General features: G+C 34.7%; 1 long non-coding RNA gene across 1 annotated transcript; it reads right to left on the bottom strand.

The window, feature by feature from the left end:
- Nucleotides 1-17,019: 17,019 nt before the first annotated feature.
- Nucleotides 17,020-23,729, bottom strand: LOC103953025. The gene is made up of 5 exons (XR_007259718.1): nucleotides 23,521-23,729; nucleotides 22,013-22,170; nucleotides 19,417-19,537; nucleotides 17,881-17,955; nucleotides 17,020-17,280 (listed from the first exon to the last, which is right to left on the bottom strand). It is a non-coding gene; the product is annotated as an uncharacterized LOC103953025 (long non-coding RNA).
- Between the last annotated feature and the right edge of the window lie 310 nt (nucleotides 23,730-24,039).

Below are 24,039 nucleotides of genomic sequence, written 5' to 3'. Positions count from 1 at the left end.
GTGGGGGCCTGGGTCGGGATGTGACAACACAAATCAGAACAAAAAATAACCTAATTTTGGGACAAACCTGAGTGGTAGGCAAAGCTCTTATTTATTTATTATTTATTATTTATTTTATCTAATGCCAAGCTACTGATATATGAGGGTGTGAGACTTGTGAGATACGATCTAAATTACTTTTTTCAACAATGAGTAATTTTTTGAGCAATGAGTAATACTCTTTCGCACTATTACAAAATCTCTAAACAAAGGAAGAAATGAAAGTGGATATAGCTATACTATACATCAAAAAACCAAAACAAAATCCCAGCTTGATTCCCCGTCTTATCCTAAATATAGTTGGCTTCAAATTATATTACTTTTACACACAATATATAAGAACATCAAATTATAATCATTGATATCACAACTATTCCTAGGATTTGCTTTTGATATTTGACTAAACATATATCTTTTCCTTAATAATAATGCTTTTACACGTTTTTAATTGGGTTTTTTTTTCTCTAATTAAGCTCACTACATTATTCAATCATCTTCTACTTCTACAAATTATTACTAAAAAAATAGGTAAAACATCATCTTCTCTGTGAATTTGTTTTTCCTAATTAATCTGAATGTTTTGAAAATCCAATGATATTCTCATGGACACCCATGAAATTCTTTCTATGAACAAATTGGAGACATGAATACCACAGCCACACACACGTAATTATTCCAAACCACTATACAAAAATATTATAACATTATAATGTACTAATGGTATTTGAAACCATAATGCATTCAAAGTAATAATCAATTGAACACGCTAAATAAGTGGAAGCATTTATACCTCAATTCAATTTCAAGTTTAAATTTCTTCTTGGAAAAAATTGACCTGCAAAACCAAATTACATTGATAAACAAAAGGAATGAATTTAAAAAAAAAGGAATGAATTTAAAAAAAGCAAATACAATGCAAAAAAAGAAATTCAATTTAGCTTTGTTTGTATTAGTCCGTTCAAACAACCATAAACATTCGAAAAAAAAATTGAAGAACCAACCTTTTTTGCAAAAACCACTGGTCCACCCTTCTAAATTTTAATTAATATACTTAAGACGAAATTAATCTGAAATTAAAACAAACATCAGTACTTAAATCAACCAAAAATTTAGAACAAATACAAAATGACACAAAAACATACATCCTCAATTCCTTTCTATAGGTAAGAAAACAAAAGATCTGTAAAACAACCAAAACCTCATTCCACATCAACTAACCAATAGCTTGAACTGTCCAAAAAAAAAAAAAAAAATTGATTTTAGAAATTCTTCATGAACTTTTTATGTGATTTCAGTATTTCATTTAATTCCTTCTATCTCAGATGTCTTTATGATTTTAGAAATTCTTATATTAACTTTTTTTGACAAAAAAAGAAATATTACTTTTTTATTTTTATTTTTATTGTCAGTAAAAATTTTCTGATTTTTCTGTCTTATGATTATTTTTTGGAGATACTGTATTAATTTTCTTTGACTGTAAATTTGGGGGTTTGTTAAGGTACAATGTTAATATATTGATTTTCTGATTTTGGGATTGGAAATTCTGAAGAGGTTGGACCACTGGACACTTTTGAATTTCTCAAGGTATGTCTGTACGATTGGTGGTTGATTACAGGCGAAAATGACGTTGGAGGGAAGAGGCTAGCATTTGCTGGCGTGACTTCTAGAGAGTGAGATACATTTCCTTGTTCTGGGGTGTTATTGATTTTAATTTTTGTAATAAGATTATTTTGAGCTCTTAGTTTTATAATTCTGCTTTTGAAGGAATTAATTGTTAATTATTATGTTGAATTTCAAGCACGAAGCCAGGAGAGAGTTTCGTCTGCATAAACAAGTAAAAGATTCGATATGACTGTGGATAGCATCTGTGTAGGCATCAAAGGGTTCCGTCTGATGCTTGATATTTGCTAATATTGCTCTTCTTTACTGATTTCGGTTGACGTTGTCAATATAATTTACTGATGAATGTTTTTTGGTACAAATTTAGTTCCGAACTCGAGATGTTGAAAAATATAAGCACTTGAGAGCGTTGGGGACTCACAAGTGTTGTAGGCACTGGGTTCCTGTGCTCAACTATTTTTTGCTCCAATCGGTGCTTCTTTTGCTGATGATGCACCTCTTCCACCTTCTGGTTTTCGCATCATTCTTCTTTATTATGGGAAGGTTAGCCTCTAAACTAAATCCCATTCCCAATTGATGTTTATATGACATAATTTATACAGTACTATGTCTTTTAAGGAGACGTTCATTAATGCTCTGAAAAATGTTTCAGGAAGCTTCCAGTCCAAATCGCACCTTGGACTCTGTTCGTTATTTTATGTTTGTATGTTGTTGTTCTTTCTGTCATTGTTATTTCTTTAGTTTTTTATTTTATTTTTTTTTAACTTCCGATGGTTGCTAAATCCAAATTTTATTCTTTTTTTGGTGTTTTGGCAATGCTCTGTTTGGATGCTTATGTAAGAATTCTATGTGGACTCAACTACTTATAGATAAAGGAGAAAGAATATGTTGGTAATACAAATTAATAAGAGTTTGGATACGTGGAAAGCTACATCATATAATTGAGGGGTATACTTTCATCGTGCATTTGAAAGGAAGCACTAATCACAACCACCTCTACACGATCGGGATTTGAAGCAAAGGGAAAATAACCAACCCTCCATGATAGATGGGAGTTGGCTGCCATTGCTTCTATAAGTGCAAGAGTTCCCTGCTCACAGATAAATACGTTCAGCGTTCTTGGCTCTATCACCATCTGAACATAAGGTCTCTTAGTGGGTAGAAGAAACTACTTGGCATCCATGGCTTCTTTAGGTTTGAGACTAACGATCATTTGTAAATTTGAGACTAACGATGGATATATAAATATATATGTATTGTGAATTGTGATTAGAGTTTCTGTTAATTTACTTAAATTCCAACATTTGGTATCAGAGCCAAATTAACAGGCTCTAATCCTTCGAACATTATTTTAAAAACCCTGACTCTTTTGCACCTGGAATTGAAACAAGTCAGTTAGAACTGGTTCTATATTTATTGCTTCTCGAAAATTGAAAGTTGGGTTTTTTGTTTATCTGTACTAATCGCTGCTTCTTCAGAAAGATGAAGGTTTACTCAAAAGGAATAACTAATTTCCTATTTACTTTCATTGTGATTCAAAACCCATGAAATGTTCACATTCTTTTCCAAAGAGGAGAATGTATAAGTTGTCAGGTGTTTTTAATCAGTGTATAGCATCATATTGATCAGGCTACATTCTTGCCCAAAGACATGATATAATTGCATGATAAGATCATGTAGTGATGGTTGTACAATAAAGGGCAATGGCAGTTTATATCTCTTGCTCAAAGGTGTGATATAAACATGCATTTACAACCACTGACAATGTTAGCTTGGCTTCGTCAGGTATGTCTTCTAGCTCTATTTGTATCATTGTTATCTAAGGTTCATGCTAAAGATTAAGGTTTCGTCAAACATGCCTGAGGCAATATGAGGCTTTCTGGTTTTCTGTTTCAATTACCAAAGTCTGTTTTTAGCTGGAATGAAATGTTTATGCTTCTGGGTATAACTAGCTCGATTAGGTCGAAAGTAGGTTTTGGCTTTGCCCAAAATGAATTGAGCACTGGCTGTTTTGAATTTTGATCCCTTCAATATCAATGATCTGAGAGTTTATCTTGGGGTATTTTGTTCTTTATTCTCGGGGTATTTTGTTCTTTATTCATTCTGTTTTATCTCGTCCGGCTGTTGTCCAATTTTTTGAGAATAAAATTTGTGTTTTGGGTGCGAAGGCAGGTACCATCACATGTGATGATTGAAACTTTAGTTTCGCTCATCCATCCGTAAGCATCACACTTTCCACTTCACTGGAACTTTATAAGTTGGAGTGAGGGGAAATATTGGGTTTCTCTTATTAGTTTAATGCCTCCTGTGATAACTCTTTACATGCTTACTTTATTCGAATTTCATGTTACATGGACACAAGGAGCAAGATTTCACTGGTTTGACTTGGGTAACTTCCTAATATTGTTTGAGTGGTATGCCGCTATACAATGCAAGCCCTCATGTTCCATTGGTCTGGAAAGTCTATTTTTATTTATATGGGGAAATTAATAATTCATATGGCACTCGTTAAGGATAGTAATCAATGATTTGTAGTAGAGGTTCCAAAAATAGCTTGGTTTCTCCTTTTAAGTGCCTAAGCATCAACTAGTCTAGATGGTCTAGATGGCCCTAATCAGGATTGGCACAACTAATATGAAGGCACTCGTCCCCTGAATGTAGTCAAAGTGATGTCTTAAGATTCTCCTACTTAGGTTGTAAGCTTATGCTACTAAGCTCGATATAAATGTTGCAATATGATAATTATGCCATAATTTGTTTTAAATTTTTTTACTGTTTGCCTCAAAGTTTGGTTCTGTCTTTTCAGTATTAGTTTTGGTTGTAAGGAAAGAAAACACAAATACATAAACAATAAATGGCAGTTTGTCTTTCTTGCCCAAAGGTTTGGCACGAACATGTATTTATGAACTTTGAATTTCTTTGGATACTGATAGTCTGTTGTCTCTTAAATGAATTATCGTGCCCTTTGTAAAGTTGTTTTCTTAAATTGATCCTGGATTTGTAGTCTTGAATATTGATCACTATTCATGTGTGTAAAGTTCCTTGGACGCAGGTTGAAAGGCATGAGGATAAAGATAACTCAGCTCAAAGGTTAGTGAAGCTAATAGTTTTGTAGGAGCAACAACAATGATAAATCATTCTTGAACAAATGTTTATATAATTTTCCACCAAAGTGGGAATTATTAGGAAATTTTGTTCAAGGAGTTTCTTAAATGAAATTGTAACCAACAGTTTATTACATAAGACTAATCTTTCCAAAGAAAGACATAATGAATGGTTCAAACCGTGGTAGAGTGTACGGTATTTCATGAAATTCCGAGACAACTTTATGTTTTACTCCAATGACATTGGGTACTCGTGGGTGTGCAATATTTAGTCCTTGAAAGATCCGCTGCAGTATAATTGTTTTAAGTAGAACAAATCTTGACTTTTACTTCAGTATTGGCCTTGAATAATACAGAGATTGGTGGGTCAAAGTGTGAAACCATATTTATAGGCAGGACTCTTGGTTGAGTAACTATTGGGTGATGTTGTGCATACTTTTCATACTTAGTCAAACTAATTTGAAAATTTTCAATTGGTATGTGAACCGAAACTTGTTGGAATAATATGTTTCAATAAACTGCATTTTCCTTTGCCCATCTCCACCAGAAGTTAAATTTATCTCCGTGTTGGTTGCTTTTTTCAGTTATTGGAACTTGATGACCAGTTTTAGTTTCCTTGAAACCTGTTTGCCTTTGGTTTGACCGTTCTTTTCTTATATGGCTTTGGTTCGATGGTTCTTTTCTTATCCTATGAAAAGAGTTGAAGACTATTTCTTTTAAGTATTTTGTATGAGGATGCTGATTCCTTTCTCCCATTCACACTCTGAATTGCACAAGAATTCTTGTTTGTTTGTTTGGAAAAGTAAAATCAATTATAGTAAATCCTAACGTAATTGGGACCAACTCCTGGAGTCTAGTTTTGGACTTCTAATCATGGTGTTTAAAATTTTAAGCAACTATCATTCGTAGTTTTCGTGAAATAATAAATTAATGATTGTTTTGCCCATGTGGGAGAATAAGTATAAGAAATTTTGGGCTTCATGCTCATTAACCTTTTTTACAGATATTGAGTTCTAAAAGATTGTGGGAAATGGGAATTGTTCTTGTATTGTCACAATCAAGTTGAAAGAATGAACTAAAGTTAAATTTTCCTTTTCTGATGAAAATGTTTAATATTTTTGAAACTGGTTGCTGAAGATTTGGAGTTAAATCACGATCTTTTAAGATACAACATGATTAAATTGCATGAATATATATAATGTATAAATGATGTATATGTGCATTGTCTATCTTCCTTGTCTCATTCATATGGTTTCATTGGATGGTTACATGTTGGTCATTATAAAGAGTTTGAGGGCATTAAGAACAACTGTTAAATATCGGTTCGACTAATTTCTAATTGATTTGTACCGTTTGATTTTCTTTGGTCTGGCTTTGTGTATCCATCATTCATGTTTAAATGAGTGTTAAAGGAATATTATGCATGAAAGATTAATTGTGATACTGTTGTGATTTTATCATTCGTATTTATTCATGAGTGTTTGATTCTTGAAACAATTTTGTGAGACTAAAGCTTTTATTTAGTTGCATTTTGAGAGTGCTCATGTATGTACGATTATTAGCAGTACTTGCAGCTAGGGTTAGCTTCATTTGAAGCATTGAAGAATTTCGTTGGAAACTGATGAAGAGGATCATAAAATGAAGATGTTTGCAGACACATAAAGTACATCTTTATTTTCTACTTCATGACATGGTTATTCATTGAATAATTAGTTTATATGCAAGACGAATCGAGGCTTCATTGGAAGCATTAAAGCAAACTCCAATGAGTTTGATAATGGACAAAAGATGATTGTTTTCATTGGAAACATATTACAAAATGCATTAATCATCTTGTTTATCATGTTTTGATGGTGTTTTCATGTGGGGAAATGAGACGTGTCGACAGATGACATCGACACAAGACTGATTCTAGCTGACCCATTGACAAACCCACTGGCTGTGGGAGTTTTAAAGACCATTTTTTAAATATGGGTGTGCATAATGGTTACTAATATGCTGAAATGTGGGAGTAAAGGAAGCCACTACATGTTTTGTTGTATCTTCCTTTACAAGACTTTAGTTAATTTTCCTTCAAACTTAAGAATTGACAATGTCATGTGGGTTTAATTTGTTACATGCAATTAAATAACTGATCATTTTTCCAAAGAACATATTGATTTAGTTTGTTATGCAGGAATATGAGAGGCTAATGTCCAGTGGTTAAGAATGAAGCCTTGAAACCGGAATTATGAAGGTATACTGGGTAGAATGTGGGAGGGTTTGGTTGTGATATGAGTAGTAAATTACTTGTATGAAATGTATATATACAGGTATATCAATTGCATCATATAATATGGTTTTGAGGATTGTGATTCTAGGGTGCGTGCAGTATTAGTACATGCATTGCTTTCTAGGGTTCAAGTCTCAAACGAATATTGATAGATGTGTATATGATGATAGCTGCGATAAACTCAAAGGTGATCACTAAGGAATAATTTGTCATGGACATATTATTTCAAACTATAACTAGTTAACGTCCATGTGGGAGAATGTAAGAATTCTATGTGGACTCAACTACTTATAGATAAAGGAGAAAGAATATGTTGGTAATACAAATTAATAAGAGTTTGGATACGTGGAAAGCTACATCATATAATTGAGGGGTATACTTTCATCGTGCATTTGAAAGGAAGCACTAATCACAACCACCTCTACACGATCGGGATTTGAAGCAAAGGGAAAATAACCAACCCTCCATGATAGATGGGAGTTGGCTGCCATTGCTTCTATAAGTGCAAGAGTTCCCTGCTCACAGATAAATACGTTCAGCGTTCTTGGCTCTATCACCATCTGAACATAAGGTCTCTTAGTGGGTAGAAGAAACTACTTGGCATCCATGGCTTCTTTAGGTTTGAGACTAACGATCATTTGTAAATTTGAGACTAACGATGGATATATAAATATATATGTATTGTGAATTGTGATTAGAGTTTCTGTTAATTTACTTAAATTCCAACAGCTTAGAGAAAGAGGATTTACTTTTGGATATGCTTATAAGAAACTACGATTTACATTTGGTTTTGGTTCTTTACTGATGGCATGTTGTGATGGGGTTTAGTAATTTTTAGTATTCTTAAATTCTTTTTAATCTACAAAATCAAATTGCCTATTGAATTAAATTGATATTGCATAATGTCATCAAGTTTACACCGACAACAAGGAAATTACTAGCTTAGAATTAAGGGCTCTATTAGTTTATTCGAATTTGATGCTCTCATATGGTCGACAAATTTATATAGTTGTCTTATATTTTATAAGAGAAATTTAGTACATTGGACAACATCATTCATCTTCTATGTTTGTTTTTAATTGCTTTTCTTAATCTATTTTTCCGTCAATTATTTTTTCTGCTATGTAATCTCATTTGGTTCGATTTTTCTACAGGTATTCATCTAAACAAACTACTTCATCCGTGTACACTCTACATCACTGCTCAGGTATAGAAAATAGAATTTTACGGCTTAATTTTCATGTATTGCATAATTGGGAATATAATATATACAATCCTTGTTCTCCAAGGTAAACTAAAAAAGGACATAAGAAATATCCTTCCTAATAAAGGACTCTAATATTTACACAATATTTACATTCCTATTCTAAACCAACTCACGCAACACTCCACCTCAAGTTGGAGCATAGATGTCACATATGCCCAACTTGACAAGTGAGTCACCAAAAACTCTACTACACACGGCATGAGTGACAATATCCGCAAGCTGCTCTTCTGAGTTCACAAATGGTATTGACACAATTTTCTTCTCGAGCTTTTCCTTAATGAAATGTCGATCAACCTCCACATGCTTCGTTTTGTCATGTTGTACCAGATTCTCTGTAATTTCTCGTGCTGGCTTATTGTCACAATACAACTCTATAGCCTTCTTTGGTTTGAAACCAAGACCCCAAAGAAACTTACGTAACCAAGGAACTTCACACACTTCATGCACCATACCTCTTAATTTGGCCTCCACAAAAGACCTAGACACCACATTCTGTTTCTTGCTTCTCCAAGTAACCAAATTTCCACCAACGAACGTAAAATATCCAGAAGTAGAACACCTATCAGTCACATCACCTACCCAATCATCATCAGTGAACCCCTCAATTTTTAGATGACCAGAATTTCTATACAATATTCATTTCCCTGGGGCTAACTTTAAATATGCCAAGATACGCATAACAGCAGCCATATGATCCACACTTGGTGAGTGCATAAATTGACTCACCACATTCACTGCATAGGCTATATCTGGATGGGTATGAGCTAAATAAATTAGTTTACCTACCAGCCTCTAATATCTGCCTTTATCCACTGGTTCTTGATCCGGAAAAATCCCTAAGTGATGTTTCTCCATAATAGGCGTATCCCGTTTTTCCTCCAATATCATATCCTGGAGGAAAATGTATACACACTTCCTCCTCCAAATGTCCATGAACAACCACATTTTTTACATCAAACTATTTCAATGGCCAATTCAAATTTGCAGCTAATGAGATAAGAACTCGTACCGTATTCATCTTAGCTACTGGAGAAAACGTTTCTTGGTAATCAACATCATACGTTTGAGTATATCTTTTTGTTACCAATCGCGCCTTATACCTGTCAAGTGAACCGTTAGCTTTGTACTTAACTGTAAAAATCCAACGGCACTTAACTGGCTTCTTCCCTTTCTGCAACTCCACTATTTCCCATGTATTATTTTTCTGCAATGCTTTCATCTCTTCATCCATTGCTTCCACCTGTTCTTGACTCTTCCAAGCTTCCTCTACCCGAGTTGGCACTTGAATTGACTCCACATTGTTTACCCAAGCTTGATGTTCAGGTGAAAGGTTTTCACATGACACATAATTTACTATGGGATACTTTGCTTTTCTTTATGGAGAGAACCTGTCAGGAGGTACACCACGATTTTACCTTGGTGGCAGTTTATATATACTTATAACATCATTAGTTACATGAGCATCACTAGTACTTACCTCAGGGATATTCATAGAAGACGTATTGGACGATGGCACGATCGAGCTAAAGAGAGAGGGAAAACTATGGCATAAATCTCATGGCTCCTAGCTTCGTCAGATGCTCGCGGTGAGGCTAGCTCAGCCTCGGTAGCAGTTGGTTGAACATCACCTGCAGCACAGAGGCTCTTAGTACAAGTTTCCTCAACGAAAATCAGTGGCTGCCCATCTATATCATCTTCGGGAGAAAGCAACTGAGACCTTGTTTCCTCCCTTGGCACGGTATGATCATCTCCCCCTGAATGACATACGTCTTGGACATCTAACCACACAAACACACCATCAAGATCACAAATAACATTTTCCCCCTTGGGATCGGAAGGTGAGAATACGGGAGAATAAAAATACTCAGATTCAGAGAAAGTCACATCCATGGTGACATACATGTGGCGGGTTTCAGGATGATAGCATTTATAACCTTTTTGTTGGGATGCAAAGCCAAGAAAAACACACCGAAGAGCATAAGGATCCAATTTACTACGATGAATCTTGTGGATATGAACGTAAGCAACGCAACTAAACACTCGAGAAGTAAGAGTGTTGGTAGAGACAACCGGAACATGTTCTGTTAGAACTTGGAGTGGAGTACGAAATTCTACAACCCGAGATGGCATGCAATTGATGACATACACGGCATACGTAACGGCGTCCGGCCAAAAACGCTTAGGCACTGATGCGCCAATAAGCAATACAAGAGCAGTTTCCAAAATATGACGGTTTTTCCTTTTAGCCACCCCATTTTGTTGCGGGGTATAAGGAAAAATGGTCTCACGGAGAATTCCTTGATCTTGGAAAAAATAAGAAAGCTCAAAGTTAACATATTCACCCCCGTTATCAGAACGAAGAACCTTAATAACGGAGGAATATTGTGTAGCCACCATCTAAGAGAAAGACCGAATAATCATACTAACATCACTTTTATGTTTCAACAGATAAACCCATGTTATATGAGTGCAATCATCAATAAATGTAATAAACCATTTAATTCCCGAAGTAGTACTAGTAGAGGAAGACTCCCACACATCAGAGTGTACAAGCGCAAATGGAGAAGATGTTCTATTCATACTTGGAGGGAATGAAGCACAATGACTTTTGGCTAAAATACATACTTCACATTTCAATTTTGAGTCTTCAATACCACTGAACAAATCAGGTAATATATGTTTCAAATAACCAAATGATGCATGCCCCAAACGACGATACATTAACAATACCTTCTATAGATTACTATTACGTGACACACGAACCAAATTAGCTCTTCTAGGAACCACGTCATCCACATAATATAACCCCTCTCTCTTAGTGCCACGCCCAATGATCTCTTTTGTCTGAATATCATGAAGCAAGCAAAATTAAGGATACATTAATACAACACAATCTAATTGTTCAGTGACTTGAGGTATAGATAATAAGTGATGGGAAATGACGGAACCAATAAACAATTATGTAAGGGAATAAAGGGTGTAAGAGACATTGTTCCAGCTCCAACAATAGCAACAGTAGAACCATTGGCAGTTGCCACATACTCTCTATAAGGACGTGTCATAGAAACAATTCTAATAATTCCAACCCAAATGGAATATTAGTTGACTTAGAAATGATTTTAATGATTCAACACACAAAAACCTAATTATCCTACCTGTAATATTTTTTGGAAAACTTTTTTGGGTAGAAATATACAGTACCAAGGTTGGCGATATTTCTTCTTCATTGTGTTACGAAGTCGATGTGATGCTGAATACTTTCTTTCCAAAATCAGGTTTGAGTGGCACTTTAAATACAACAAAACTGAAAAAAGGATCTTCAATTGTTCTTTTTGGATTTAGTTCTATTAGCATTGCTGTAAGTGTGGATAAACTTTGTTGATCCAAAATCATTTATTATTTATACTTATACATGCTTTGCCTAGGCTGCTAAAGATGTAAGTAATTTAATAGGAAAAATTAGAAATAGATTTATGCTTACAACATTATTTCTCTAGATTTAATAGAAATTTGGAGTGAAAGTTGCCGTTTATATCAACATAGATAGTCAACTTTTATACAACCTTATAATTTATTAATTTGATATGTAAAATCAACAGGTTAGTGCTGTGATGACCAATGACAAAGTTGACAAGAGGATAGCAAATCCCAAAGTTGTGTACATGCAATCCTTTAAATCAGGTTAAGTTGTGCCTCAAATACGCAATCTTCTAAGAAGTTACTATATCGCTGATTAATTGTGTTGTATATTATTATATAATAATGCATGTTTTATTTAAGAGTTACCTATAAATTTCAGGTTTTTGTCCACATAGGATTAGAATATGGTTTTGCCAATCTTTGCCGAAATTGAGAACGGATTTTAGTTCATTTTGCTTATCAGTTTATCTTACTTCTTTGAACCAAATGCAAATTCCAATCTTGCATTGTTAAGCCCTGAAATTAGAACAAAAAAACTTGCTTGAAATTGAAGTTTTCTCTAATTGAGAACTCATTTTTCTTCTACTTGAAGTTTTCTTTGATTAATTTCTGAATAATTTAGAAATAGGTATGTTAAATTGTGAATTATGATTTCAAAACCCACGGTGGAGCGCATGCATTTTTTCTATTATTTACTAAAATGGTGAGGAAATCCTTCCATTATACTGTCTATATTCAGTTATAATACTTTCATTTGCATACAATTGATGTTGAATACTTTCTTTCCAAAATCAGGTTTGAGTGGCACTTTAAATGCAACAAAACTGAAAAAAGGGATCTTCAATTGTTCTTTTTGGACTTACTTGGTTCCATTGGCATAGCTGTAAGTGTGGACAAACTTTGTTGGTTCGAAATCATTTATTATTTATACTTATACATGCTTTGCCTAGACTGCTAAAGATGCAAGTAATTTATTGGGAAAAATTAGAAATAGATTTATGCTTACAACATTATTTCTCTAGATGGCTAAATAGCCAAAATGGTCCCTGAGATATGCATAACACATCACTTTGGTCCCTAAGATTGAAAATCAATAGAAATGGTCCCTGAGATTGTCCACCATCCATCATTTTAGTCATTCCGTTAAAAACTCTTTGGGCAATTTTCAAAGCTTCGTAACTCAATTGTTTTTTAACCAAATTCGATCTATAATATATCAAACTGAAGATAGGAAAGTGTAGAAAAGGATTATACCTATTTGGAAGCCCAATGGTTGGCAGAGATGGCTGAAAAATAGCCTCAAAGTTGACTGATCCGCAAAAAAATTGGAAAACTCGCCAGAAACTGGGTAAACTTTAAACGTTCATAACTTCTTTAATACTCAACAAAATCAAGTGATTCAAAAATAAAAATCATACTTATTGACGAGACAAAGAGAATGGTACCTTTCTTAATGGCTAATTCACTGTAGTCTGGCCGAAACACGGCTCGAAAGTGGCTAACCATTTTCAAGCCGTTTTTCCGAAAAAAAAGGGCGAGTTAGCCATCAAGAAAGGTACCATTCTCTTCCTCTCATTGAGAAGTATGATTTTTGTTTTTGAATCACTTGATTTAGTTGAGTATTGAAGAAGTTATGAACGTTTAAAGGTTACCCAGTTTTCAACGAATTTTCAAGTTTTTCCGCGGACCAGTCAACTTTGAGGCTATTTTTCGGCCATCTCCGGAAAATATTGGGCTTCAAAATAGATATAATCTTATTCTAAACTTTCCTATCTTCATTTTGATATATTATAGGTTGAATTTGGTTAAGAAACGATTGAGTTACGAAGCTTTGAAAATTGCCCAAAGAGTTTTTAACGGAAGGACCAAAATGATAGATGGTGGACAATCTCAATGACCATTTCTATTTATTTTCAATCTCAAGAACCAAAGTAATGTGTTATGCATATCTCAGGGACCATTTTGGCTATTTAGCCTCTTTAGATTTAACAGAAATTTGGAGTGAAAGTTGCCGTTTATATCAACATAGATAGTCAACTTTTATACAACCTTATAATTTATTAATTTGATATGTAAAATCAACAGGTTATTGCTGAGATGACCAATGACAAAGTTGACAAGAGGATAGCAAATTCCAAAGTTGTGTAATGCAATCCTTTAAATTAGGTTTAGTCGTGCCTCAAATATGCAATCTTCTGAAAGAGTTACTATATCACCGATAAATTGTGTTGTATATTATTATATAATAATGCATGTTTTATTTAAGAGTTACCTATAAATTTCAGGTTTTCTCCACATAGTATTAGAATATTTTATTCATATTCTGGACATGGTACATGTTTTACAGTAAATATGGCTATGCAGCATCAATGAGGTCCCAATTCCTAGCTTGAGCAAATTTTCAACTACCATACTATTGTAGAAAACATTATGCATGTTAATAGTTGTGGAAAAACAGTCGCCTATTTTTAATTTAGCTCCCACTTCTATTTCAACTTATATTCTGGTTGAGCTACTATGATACCTCCTTAGAATGTTGTTTTGTTTTTTATTAATAGTGATGTACTTGCTATTCCTTGGGGAGCACCAAGTCAGGACTTCATATCCATCATATAAGCATGACCCAGTTTATAACGTGGTGGATTAAATATTGGATGCCTAGGTACGACTTCATATTAACAAGGAGTCTTAACATTAATAGTGATTGATGACCATGTAAAACTCCTAAATTCTCTATTGAATATTCAATTACAATAAAATGCAGATATATATAGTAAATCAATTTCCACTTTTATTGCCACATAGCTTAATTTATTTTATTTTATTTTTATTTTATTTTTTTTGACCTTTTGAACATATTCTTAGACTAGCGGTCGTAACAATGCAGAATCCTAACTTCTTTATGATGGGAATCAACAATTCAAATGCAGTGATCATGCCAATTTATAAGAGCAAAGGTTAAAATGCAAAGCGACATGTACTTTAGACAATTCTCAAAATCAAGTTCAACTTTGTCTCAAGTATGCATAAAATTATTGTTGATACCTATAGTAAATTTTGAGTTAAGCTTTGATACAAGTTACGTTATCATTGAGATTTTGTTGCACTACCTCCTTTTTCTACTTATGCTACAAGGAATCATGACTCGATTTTGAGTCTCTCATTTTAACCACATCACCACCAACCACTACTGCACCTTAGATACAAATTAAATAACCATCACTCTCAAATTCATATGAAAAACTCATCATGTGAATTGTATATTGCTGGTACTTGGTACTTAGAAATCCAATCTTGATGAATTATTTAGAAATAAGGCTTCGTTTGGCATGCCGTATAAGACCACCGGATAATGTTAATAATACGGAGCGGATGTTTGGTGAGCTTCGTATTAAATAAGCACCGGATTATTTAATCCGGCCCCACTTTTTTTATCCCCTTTACACCCGCTTGTTTATCCCATATCAAACCTCTGTATTATTTAGTCAGGTGCATCTCTCTCGTTCACACTGGCTCACTCCATCCCTCTCTTACGCACTCTCATTCAACTCTCTCACATCGCCTGCTATCTCTCGTTTACTTCCAGGTTCGTCTTCGTCGCCATGTTGACATCCCACCTCTTTGTTTGCCTTTGATTTCTGACAACAAATTCTTCCGAGGAAGATGATGATTCAAATTCTTTCGATTTGGGCTCCGACAACAAGAAGGACGATGAGGAAGGGAGCTAGGCTCCGACGAGGAGGGGTATATCAATTCGGATCTGGGCTTCGATGAGGAAGGGAGCTGGGCTCCGACAAGGAGGGGGACAAGAATTCGAATATAGGCTCCGAGTTCTCGACCCTGGCCGCTACTCCTCTGCAATCAGTTGCCGAGGGTGGGATTAGTGCGCGGGGAAGATGGTGAAGAAGGAAGATGCGACTGAGAAGAGTCCTGGTTTTTTTTTCCTTTATTTTTTATTTTTTATGTTAATTTTAACAACAATTATTGTGAATTAAAAAAAATTATTATAGTCCGACATATTATCCGATGCATAAATTAATCCGATACAATACCAAACGCCTGACTAATTTAGTCAGTATTATCCCACGACTATTTATCCTATCCGACTGAAATAATCAGTACAGTCCGAGCTGCCAAACAAGACCTAAATGTGTTAAATTGTGATTACGGATTCATAACCTGTAGCAGAGCGCAGACAATTTTGCTAGTTTAAACTTACATAGCATAGACGAGATCTGAAAAGTCGCCACCTAAGTTGACATGCACTATCGTGGATGGGATGCATTATCAAACACACGTCCTTTTCCCCACAAATTAGAATATTAAACAGAACTTAAAATTCGAACAAGAGATACTGTACCCCTTTTCTGATTGGAAAAATAAAAGCTCGCATAGTCTAACATCAGAAAGACATCTAAAGAAAGACATAATTTTACTAATCCAAGTTTAAATGGTCATATGTAAAATGTAATGCATGGTACTTCATGAAAACAACTACATAATAACCAAAATACTCTTCGATTTTATTCATTTCTTTAAAGTGAACTAAAACAGTGAATTCTTACAACAGAATAACATGAAGGGTTATGTTAGACCTTTATTATATGTTCACAAACACATTTGCCTGCGAACAATAGAGCAAAGCTACAAAAGGAAAACTCGAACCAAACATCGAAACGTTGTAGTTATTCAGACTGGTTCAAGTGGTTGTAACTGTAAAGTTAGTAGTGTTTTGGAGGTGGAGGTGATTTGTAATGATTTTGGGAGGTGGTTTAGATTCTAACAGGAGGAGGAGGAGACCTATAGTAATATCTAAGGATACGTGATGGGGAGGGTTTAGAGTGGTATGGAGGAGGATGAGACTTTGACAGTGGAGGTGGTGACTTGTGCACGTAAGGAGGGGGTGGTGATGACTTGTACATGTAAGGAGGAGATTTGTGAACATAAGGAGGCGGTGGTGATGAAGAAGGGGGAAGAGGGGATTTGTGGATATATGGTGGAGGTGGTGAGTGAGTAGGTGGTGGTTGAGATTTGTGCACATAAGGAGGTGGTGGTGAAGGAGAAGGTGGGGGTGGTGACTTGTAAATTTTTGGAGGAGGTGGAGAATGAGAAGGTGGAGGAGATTTATGATAGGGTGGAGGGGGTGATGGTGATGGAGGTGGTGACTTGTAGTGCGGTGGTGGATGTATTACATACTTTCGTGGTAGGGGTGAAGAATAAGTATAAGGCTTCGTGGCAAGAACACTAGTTGCTAAGAGGCACAAAGCCAGATAATAAAACATTGACATTTCTGGCAATTCAAGTTTTAGTTCTTGGAAACTTGTTTGTTGTGAGTGTTTTGTAAAAGGTTCTCGCTAGCCCTTTTATAGTAAATATGTGACATCATCTGTGACATCATTTGTGACATCATTTGTGCCATCATTTGGATGGATTAATGCTTTGAATTTTCTACGTAGCAAGACTTCAGGATTTATGGAATTCCAGTCAATAACGTCACCTGCATGTTTCAACCCATGACTTTGGGTTCCCGCAAAGATTTCAACATTGATTTTCATGGCCTGCATGAACAAGTCAAATTGCATGGTAGGTAAAGTGTTGTACAACAGGAGATTGAAATTGTAAAGCGTCTTCAAACTAAACAGGTGAACTTTTTCTCTGGCAATTAGTGAAGCCAGCTAATAAAACTTGTACGTTGAAAGTTCACAAAGGTTGTAATCTTTTCCCTATTAATTATTTATAAAAGTTTTATTTTTCATGTGGAGTAAACAATACACATTATTGTCTTCGAATTTAAACTTTAGAATACACTAGCAAAGGAGCCCGCGCGATGCTGCGGGTTTTTAAATCGTTAGGCATAACAAAAACAGTTGGTGCAAAGTTGTAATGAATAGTTTGAAACGAACAGTTTCTTGACATGTTCATGCTTCGGTAAATAATATTCATCAGCATATGTACAAACCAAACTAAATTTATTAATCTAAAAAATTATTTGCTTCCTCTACCCAACCCAAATTAATTCATACAAAATTTGCACAACACAAATTAAGAGATCAAACCAAATCTACACAATTCAAATAAGAGATCAAACCAAGCTAATCTTTTCCTTTTGGAAAAAGCAGCATACTCTTGGGAGAAAAGTGAGGTAATTAGTAGTGTACCTCTAATCAGACCTCTGTAAATCAGGTCGGCCTTCATTGATCAAACCGCACCTGCTTTCTGAAATTCTGAAATATCTATCAAAATGAAATCACACAAAATCAAATTTGAAAAACAAACCATACTAATTCAAATAAGAAATACACACAGTTCCCAAATAAAGAGCATGGTTCAAGTTAGTGATTTGATTTAGGCACAGAATGCAATAGCAACCTAACTATTTATATAAATTAAAAATATTTAAATATATACTTCAATAATGTTTACAGTTATTCTCTACTGTAAGCAATTAATTTTGTTTAACAGAGTTCATTATTTTGTAAGCAATTATTTGTTTACAAATTCGAAAACGATTTATTCACTTAAGTTCCTGATCAGAATAACATAAATATTCACATTAACAAAGAACTTGGAAAATGGTATGGACCTCCAACTGTTTACATCTTCCCATCTTGTCTAAAAATAAACACCACATATGGGTTTTTCCACTGGATGAACACTTCATTTTCTATATTCTATTGTGTTCACTTTCTTTTCATTTTTTTTTTTTTTTTTTTTTTTTTTTACCATTCCAATCTGTGCATTTTTCTCTTTCAGTATGCCTTAACTTTTGAGTCCCTATATGCACCTACTTTAGTACCCTCTCTCTCTCCAGCTTTCCCTTTAACTAGGTTATCATAAACCCATGCTCACTTTCACCCAACAACAAAAGAAACAGAAGGAGAAAGGAAGACACCACATTTAATTAATTCATGATTCTGTCCAATTAGCTTTGATTGAACTAGAAAACCTAAATCCTAAGCTCTATATAACAACCTGCATTTAAACTGTCAAGTGATTAAAACTGCATTAGGCTAATGATTTTCAAATTTAAATAATCAACCATTACAAAGAGTTGCAAGCATCACAATGCATAATTGAAATATTAAAAGAATAATAAATCTCTCCCCACCGAAAACAGTCAGATTCTCATTCTCATCCAAGGCCCCGATGATGTTTAAATACTCTATGGCGTTTTGCACTTGTAAAAGATATCAAGAGACAAAAGGTGAATTGCAGATGAACAACAAAATTTACAAATAAGCACAACATCATTTCAGGGGGAACAATTTGGGGTCAGCCTTGAGCTGCATGTGTGCACGGTGCAACTAGCAACTAAACCACCATATGCCTCTAAGATAACAAACATACATTAATAAGCATATGCACTGAATGCTAGGGAATTATCAATCTTTAGCTCTAATCAGTTTTAAGAAAGCAATGCTACAATGAAAAGCAAATTACAACAATTCTCAATAAGCTTTCAGATCATTTTAGTTATGACAACTTAAATATTTCCATGTGATCTCAAATAATTGGAGAACCTCACATGATCCATCATCCATGTGATCTCTCTTCTTTTTCAAATGGGTAGTCTCCAATCGATTTAATATCTACTGAGTAACACTCAAAGATCAATACTTTAAGCAAAAACATAAGGGGTTCCATTTATTTCCCAAATAAAATCAATGGTTTGCATAGAAATTAGAAAAGCTGACCAGTGAGCGAAGAATTTGACTATGGAAAAGGAGGTAGGGGTGTATCCCAAGGACTGCATCGAAGATGGTGGCGTTCAAATCGACAGCGAAGTCGCAAGCTGATGTTCAAATTCCTGATTTTCTGTAATGGTATAATGATGTTTGAGTGAAAAGAACAAACATTAGGCTCATTCATATCTCTATCAGTACAATTAATTTGATTAAATCATCCATAACTTTCTTACAATAAAGCTCTATATTTCTGTTTAACCGCACTAAAAAGCCTGTTTTTCACTCAAGAATCTTGTCAATCCATCTCACCAGTAATTCTTCAAAAAAATTACACACATATTTTAATTTAACACCAACCAAGGAGTTTTCAAATTAGGAAAAAAACAAAAAGAGGAAAAACTTACCCAAAAAATAACAGGACTGTCGGAACTGTCGGTAAATCTGAGACTGACCAAGCAAGGAACCAAACCGCAAAATATCCTCTTAGCCAGGAAAACTCTAGCACAGGAACAAAGCCAACCCAAAACCAAACGGTTACAATTCCATCCAAAATTAATCAAAACACAGAATAAAAATCAAAACACAGCAGTTAGAAAACATACCTCAGTTGTAGAAAATTAACTTCCCAGCGATGCAAAAATAACCGGTGCTCAAACGGAAAACAAAATCCGAAATAGATCCGACCAAAATCAGTGCAAATCAGACATAAACAAACGCAAAAACCGCGTATATGATCTCTTGCCTATTCCTCATATTGATTCTACTTGATATATCATTAGTAGGATCGCTAAATCATGAAATTATTCAAAAATCCTATATCGTAGAAAGTTGAAAATTGCAGGTAATCAAAAGCTCAAGAATCTTACACAGAAGAACTAAGTTTCAAATAATTAAATATATAATTACGAGAGAAACGATACCTGTGTATGGAGGTGCTTCAATGGAAGGGAGAGAGAGAAAGAGAGAGAGAGAGAGAGAGAGAAGCTCCGAAATCGGGAGGAAGAAGCCGCGAGTAGGTTTTTGATTTTTAGTTGCTTCGGCGAAGGAAGAGGTGAAAGAAAAGAAGAAGAAAGAGAGAAACGAAAGATGCTTCCAGCATCTTACGGAACCCACAGAGGTGAACCCCTTTGATTTTCTTTTGCTAAGCGGGAGAAATGGAGGGTGAATCGATGTGTAGTTGGTTGCGAGATAGTGACAGAGAAGTCGATGGAAAAGAAGAGTCCAGAAGAGGAAAAGAAGAGCAAGGGAAAGCTAAAGAAAAATCGACTACACACAGTCCAAATGGAGGATTCCATCGATGACAGACGCGGGTAAGCAATGGGCAAAAGCGGCATTTCAGCGCCCCAAAAACCAAAGGGAAGAACAACCGGAGAAAAAAGTCAGGGGCAAAATCGTCCGCCCACTGGTCATCCACAGTACCACTTTCACTGAGCTTTAGTATATAGTAATACGTATGAGAAGAAAAAAAAATTCTTTCAAATAATTATATAATACTTATTGACTAACTGATTAGCAATTCAAGATAAAAATTTGGGACATGCTTGATATTCTACTCAAAAACTTGAATTGTTCTTAAAAGCAACTTTTAAGAACATCTCTTAGAAACAGTTTTTTTTTTTTTTTTTTAGGTTTCAAAAACGTGTTTGGCATTGAACTTAAAAACTATTTTTGAATCTAAAAATTTGAAAACTTGTTTGGTTTAACTCTTGAATACAAGATTTTTTTTTTTTTTTTTCCTTCCAATTATGTATTTGTTTTAAGATATACAAAACATATGAAATTAAACCTTAAACATACTATTTTGATATTCATGTGCTAATACAACAAATATATGTTCGATAACCAAATTAAACTTCAAATCTTAGACAATAAATATTACATTAAAACATTCTAGAAAACCAATAAACTATGAGACTAATTGTTATTGACGTAATCAAGCCACATTGATCCGGCTATGTGGTCTCTAACATTATTCATGGCATTGTCGTCATTCAAATGCATGTTTTCCCCATCTTGATTCGCCCCCGAGCTTTCTTCATCTACCACATCAAAGAAACAGAAAATTCACAAAGGCTCCTATTGAAAGTCTGCATCCGAAACCACATAATGTCTGCAGTTAAATTACAGAAGTAATTGTTCCTTCTCTCAAGAGAAGGGTACATGGGAAGTGCTCCTATTGGCAAACACCTGCCGTAATAAATAGAACATCGAAGTAATTGTTCCTTCTCTTAAGTGCTTAAGAATTTGTTCTAGGCGTTTATTTATCCCAAAATTTGGTTCTGTATCTCATTATATCAATGTAAAGTGGGAGACCTGAAAAGCAAATTACATAAAATTAAAAATTAAAAATTAAAAAAAAAAAAAATACTCTCCTAGTTGTTTGGTTTGGTATTGTTGTGCTTTAAAAAAAAACAGTTTCTACTGTGCTGTGAGAATAAGCTTATTTTTGCTGCATCGTGTTTTTAGCTTTTTTTCACCTAAAACTATGAAAATAAGCTGTTTTTAAGTGTTTACCAAACACCTTTTTGAGCTCAGTTTTTTTTTTTATATCCACTTTTTATAAAAGAACCTCAATACCAAACCAATATTAAGTAGTAGAATATACCTGAAACGGGCAGAAGAGTAGCCACGATAGAAGACCACTGCTTTGATGGATTAATATTATGATCAATCCAGTTTGCCCATGTCCTCAAAGCTCTTCAATAGGCCTCAGATGCATCAAACTTTGGATAAAGATAATATCCCTCTTTATAGTAGCTTTTCCTGTTAGAAATAACTGTCATATTACTCCAGTGTTCCAGTATCTTTTACAGAAGTAAAAATGGCCTAAAGAAGAGTTCAGGCACCGCTCAACCAGACTACGTTTCAATTAGTTGTCATCAATATAAACCAACCAAGTAATTTTCACGGTAAGAAATGCAAGGACATCATATTACTTTTCAGCATTTCAAATTTTATATACCCTACTATGGATGATCTTATGTTTTCAACCACCCAAAAAAAATTAAAAAAAGGAAGAAACACCCAAAACAAACCAGTGGTTAACACCCCTGAATGAACCAGAACACAATATTCCCATCTGCAGAACAAATGTAAGAAACTACATTATATTGATCCACTGATTATCAGAAACCCTCACAATCACTAAGGGTACTTATCCAGAATCATGGTAGAAAAGATAATTGCAGCAACTTAGTTAAATCTTTAATGCGAGACCAGCCACAGGAGGGCAGATGAACACAATTAGAAAGAAACATGGTAGAAAAGACATCACTTTCTGATCTTTTCTAACAGAACTTGCTACTAACTCAAAGAGTGACATTAAGTAATCAAACTTCAGATGACCGGGATCAACTACCGAAGGCTATGGACGCTCTATCAGAAATTTAGGGGGCAATTAGGATTGTTTCCAAACAACATAACATACTAAATTTAGGGGGCAATTATGGCTGAAATATTCTAGATCAGAGAAAACAGTACGAGGCAGCTCCACCTCAATGGACTTAGGCAAAGTTGAAATAGATTCAACCACACATAACCAGATTAAGTCTATGAACAAATACGGTACTTGACAACACATTAAAACCATCCAGAAAAGAGTTGGCATGGAAATGTTTGCATCAAATCCCTTCATGATAAACACATGCAATGCTACCGGTTTAGCATCAAATCCTTTCATGATAAACACAACACAAGAAGCGCCACATGATTATAAGTTACATCCAAAAACAGTCATCGAACCTTAAGTAACATCTCATTCAACCCAAACTCAATTAGACTTGACAACAAATTCAGTCCACAAAAATGACAGTATGACTGAAATATCCCAAATCGGAGAAAACCCACATCACAACAAATTCAGTTCACAAATCAATCCTCATGGGCACATCAGAAAACATAAATAGAAGAGTTTTCAGATTAATTACCAAGCTATGAGCTCGATCGAGCTCGGTTAGGTTAATATATATACACAGTACACAAATGAATCACACCAATTAGATAGATAAACTCAATTTCTCACAACCCAACAAAAAAAACACATAAATCAACTTTCACTTCATTTCCTCCATTTTCCAAGGAACCAAACAAAACAGTAAGAGAAAGACCCATTACCTTGATCGTTTCTTGCAGTGAAGAGAATGGCCCAGTTTCGTCAACAATCAAGCACTCAGAGATTCGAGGCTTAAAAGCTATTCACCGGAACCTTCAACCTATTGGCCGGAATCTCTTGGTCGTTCGTCGTTGGTGAGGCGCAAGGCGTGGTCTGCGCAGCGCAGGTCTCTCAGACCTCCATCGTGGCGCAGGGATATGAATTCGTGAAAAAAAAATTGGGCTAAAAGCTAAATATTTTAACCCGAAAAATTTAGTTTTTTGCCCAGAAATAGTTTTTCTGCTCCAACCATTCTAGCCTAAAATTTTAGCCAAGGATTATTAAAGAATAAACTTAGGCTATTTTTTTTGTTAAATTAATTTTTTTTTTTAAATAAATATGTAGACTATCGTAAATTAATTTTATGAACATTTTAATCCAAAAAAAATTTAAATTCCTATAAATATTGGGTGGAGTCCATTCCGATTTCTGGGCTAAATTTTGAGGGGAATTTGGCATTGGTTTAGCATTTAGCATTTAAC

The sequence above is a fragment of a genome, unplaced genomic scaffold (genome assembly GCF_019419815.1).
Source record: "Pyrus x bretschneideri cultivar Hongxiangsu unplaced genomic scaffold, Pyrus_bretschneideri_v1 Contig27, whole genome shotgun sequence".
NCBI classification, from domain to species: Eukaryota; Viridiplantae; Streptophyta; class Magnoliopsida; order Rosales; family Rosaceae; genus Pyrus; species Pyrus x bretschneideri.
Note: the sequence above shows the minus strand (reverse complement) of the source record. Positions and strands in the feature narration are given on the sequence as shown.